The sequence below is a fragment of the Pogona vitticeps genome, chromosome 2 (genome assembly GCF_051106095.1).
Source record: "Pogona vitticeps strain Pit_001003342236 chromosome 2, PviZW2.1, whole genome shotgun sequence".
NCBI lineage: Eukaryota > Metazoa > Chordata > Lepidosauria > Squamata > Agamidae > Pogona > Pogona vitticeps.
Window position 1 is genome coordinate 14738235 of NC_135784.1, and position 4151 is coordinate 14742385.

At 40.4% G+C, this 4151-nt stretch overlaps 1 non-coding gene across 1 annotated transcript; it reads left to right on the forward strand.

The window, feature by feature from the left end:
* The first annotated feature begins 1090 nt into the window (after positions 1-1090).
* On the forward strand, positions 1091-1281 carry LOC140705238 (U2 spliceosomal RNA). Its single transcript, XR_012084685.2, has one exon. It is a non-coding gene; the product is annotated as a U2 spliceosomal RNA (small nuclear RNA).
* The last annotated feature ends 2870 nt before the right edge of the window (positions 1282-4151 follow it).

Below are 4151 nucleotides of genomic sequence, written 5' to 3' on the forward strand. Positions count from 1 at the left end.
AGAAGAGCCAGCCTGGGTGGCCTTGGGCCAGCTGCCCTGTTGTCCCAGGGCTCCCCCGGAAGAATACAAGGCGAAACCACTTCCGAGTCGGGTCTACCTGGAAAACCCTGGAAACGGTCGCCCAAAGTCAGAATCGACTTAAAGGCACACAATACCTACTAGAGCAGTGGTCCCCAACCTTTGGCCTCCAGATATTCTTGGACTGCAACTCCCAGAAGCCTTCACCACCACTTCTGCTGCCCAGGATTTCTGGGACTTGAAGTCCAATAACATCTGGAGGCCCAAGGTTGGGGACCACTGTACTAGAGAATGGGAGGAGAGGCAGTTCCAACATCAGTGAACATCCGGAGCAGATTTTGCTCCGCCATTCCTAAGCTAAGATGCAAGCTTTTAGACTTGTCAACGGTTTTTGGGCAAATCCCGTGAACATATATCATTTTGGTTGTTCTGGGTTTTTTGGGGTCTCCGGCCGTGTTCTGAAGGTTTTTCTTCCTAAAGTTTTGCCAGTCTCTGTGGCCAGCATCTTCAGAGGACAGCAACCTGTCCTGTGAAGATGCCGGCCACAGAGACTGGCAAAACGTTAGGAAGAAAAACCTTCAGAACATGGCCGAAGACCCCAAAAAACCCAGAACAACCATTAGATCCCAGCCGTGAAAGCCTTTGCGAATATATATATAATTTTGTTAAAGAATTGGCCAGGTGCATCTTGCCCCGTTCTAATCCAAGCCCTCTTTTTGCATGGGGGGGGGGAAACGAGGCAGCCACCAGTATGCAGAATGCTTTTGCAGAGCATGATGGGAGAAATTGGCGGGGATATGCAAAGAGCTGTCCAATGACTGTCTGGAGGATCCAACTCTCCCTCAAGAAATGGACCAGATCTGAAGAATCTACGGAATTTCTCGCCAGTTTTCCTCTCAGGCCTTTGCTTTCCCTCCCGACGGAAAGTATGCCCTTTCCGGAGCAGGCAGCGTGGGATCCGAGAGAGGGCGTTTGGCGAGGGGGCGCTGGGCGGTTCGGCCCCTTGCCTCGCTCTCCGGCCCCTGGGAGGATGCTGGTCCCGGAAATCTGGTGTTTTTTTGGAAGTGTAGGTATCGCTTCTCGGCCTTTTGGCTAAGATCAAGTGTAGTATCTGTTCTTATCAGTTTAATATCTGATATGTCCTCTATTTGAGGACTACATATTAAATGGATTTTTAGAGCTGGCAGATGGAAAAGGGGCTTGCTCCGGCCACTCCAAGCATCAACCTGGTATTGCAGTGCCTCCAGGAATGGTGCACCTTCCCCTCTTGGGGGGAGGTGGAAAAATACTCAAGGTTCAAAGAGAGAGGAAAAATATCTTGGCAACCACAAAGCAAAGACATTCTGAGGTAATTCCTCTCTGGTGTCCCCAGTGCTTGCATCTGTCGTGTAGAGTGTGCTACGTAGTGATGCTGGTCTTCAAGTTTGAGGGGTCTTCCCTTTTGAACATGAGTGTAGCCATGGCTCTTTTCCAAAAAGCAGGTGTGGAAATGTTCTGGAGAAGCGGCTCCACCCTGGCCAGGTTAAATCCTATGGGGCTAACAGGGCATCCTTGTTTAACTCCCGTCCTCGCACAGACTTTTTCAGTTTCAGAGTCCATGACCTGAGGGCCGGCATTTGAGTAGAGATAAGAACCTTGGATCACCCAGCATTCTACCTGTTGAGATTTCAAAGGCACTTTGAACTAACAGACCACAGGATGGAGTCTGAAAACATCTGGTCCAAGTGTTAGGAACCAATTGTTTGGAAAGTCTTTGAAAAATCCCAAGGATTCCTACTAGAATGGACACTGTACTCCCAAGCTTCAGTTTTGGTATGGCTGAGATAATGGATATGTCTGATGAATAAAAGGCCTTTTGGCATGCATTTTTATGGGATGGCAAAACTAAAGCACACAAGCCTCGTGGCGCAGTGGTTAAAACGCTGTACTGCAGCTAAAACTGTGCTCACGACCTGGGGTTCAAATCCCAGGTTGCCGGCTCAATGTTGACTCAGGCTTCCATCCTTCCGAGGTCGGTAAAATGAGTACCCAGCTTGCTGGGGGGGGGCAATGTGTAGCCTGTATAATTAAAAATTGTAAACCTCCCAGAGAGTGCTTGTAGCGCTATGGGGCGGTATATAAGTCCAATCAATCAATCAATCAATCAATCAATCAATCAATCAATCAATCAATCAATCAATCAATCAATCAATCAATAAATCAATAAATAAATAAATAAATAAATAAATAAATAAATAAATAAATAAATAAATAAATAGTACTTTCAAAATAACATGATAAGAGATGCTTTGCTAACTATATGGGGAAAAGTAAAAACCAGAATCTGTAGGAAAATACCAAGATGGCTCTCTCCGATAGAAGCATTTATTTATCCATATCTTATCAACTTTGAAAAAACAGTGACATATAATGAAATATTAAGCCCAGAAAGAAATCTCAAAACCAAGGAAGAACTAGCAAGCCAAAGACTGATACCATCATTGTTACCTTTATTGCTAATTCAATCAATATATAAAGAGGACTCTAGAACACAACCACAGTTTGATAAAATAGTACTCTCTACCGAAGATAAGCTAATTAAGAATATCTATAAATTCCTCTTAGAGGTGAAAATGGAAGATGAACAAGTGAAGGAAACAATGATACATTGGGCTAAAAACTTTGGTCACGCAATTCACCTAGAATAGTGGCAAAGCTTATGGAGTGATACAGTAATTGTAAATTAACCTTAGCAACTGCATATAAAGAAATTTTATACAAAATGTTTTACAGATAGCATTTAGCACTGACTAGAATAGCAAATATGTTCCCAAATGTTTCCAGTAAGTGTTAGACATGAGGGAAGATACTATTATGTACGGTGGACCTTTGAAAAAGCAAAAAAAAAAAAAAAGGTTAAAATACACTCTTGGATTAAAAAAATAGCAAACTGAATATAGAACTTAAACCAGAGTTGTCTTTATTGGGTATTATGCCAGAGAATATTAACAAACAAGACAGCTATATTATATTATGTATATTGACGGTGGCTAGAATAGTATGGGTTCAATACTGGAAAAATGAGAAATCTCCGTTAGAAGAAATAATTATACAAAAAATCTTAGATTGTGCAGAAATGGCTAGACTGACAATGACAATTAAATGGAAAGAGGATTTGGAATATCATCAAAACTGGAATAAAACGTATGAGTGGCTAGAGCCAAGAAATAAGTTGTAGAGACAAATGAGACATGATATGATATCAACAATTTAATGTACTGTATACCTAGTGAACATGACGAATGACAATGGAAATATGTTTTTATGTGTTATAAAAAATAAATATTAAAAAAAGGATCAGGTTATTCAAAAAGATGCAAAAAAAGAAAGAAAAATCACAAGGATTTTTTTGCCTTTATATTTCATCTCTTTAAGTTGAAGTCCGTTACCCCACTTCTAAGGCCCAAATATTAGCTTCACAGAAGGTCTGTCATTCTTGCCCTTTGTTTCTGTCCCATGGATCAATTTGGCCTTGATCAATAGGTTATTTCTTAAATATAATAAGTCTCTGCTTATTTTATTCCCTCAGGCAAGAATGCAAAATTTCAAAACTTTTTCGTTCTGCTGGGTGTGATAATGAGAAATTTTGAACATTTTTCATGTTTCTTTCTTTTTTCTTTTGTAAAAGTTTGCTAAGCATATAAATTGTTTTGGTGAAAAAAATTTTTAGTCAAATTCTGAATGGAAAAGGTGTTGTGCTTTCTTTTTTGTGTAGCTACCAGTTTTTTTTATTCCATGTGGTATAACTTGCCGATATCCAATAATTTTAATTTCTTGTACTTTGTCTTTGTCTCTGGTTCTAAACAGTGGATGGTTTTCAGTTGAGCAATGTATTTAATTATTTCATGTTGTTTGAATTTTTTAATGCTGTCGCTATACAAATAACCTTGTCTAGCTTGCTTGCTTTTTATCCACAAAGATGTGTATTTTTGCTGCTGATGGGGAAAATTCTGATTTTCCTGGTCTGATTCCTGGTCACAAAACCTCACAGCCTCCATACTGTACAGAGAGGTGTTTAGTCATACTAGACACATGGCTGTTTGTAGGATGAACTCAGGAAACAAGGAAATAATAATTCCTGTCCCCCTGTTCTT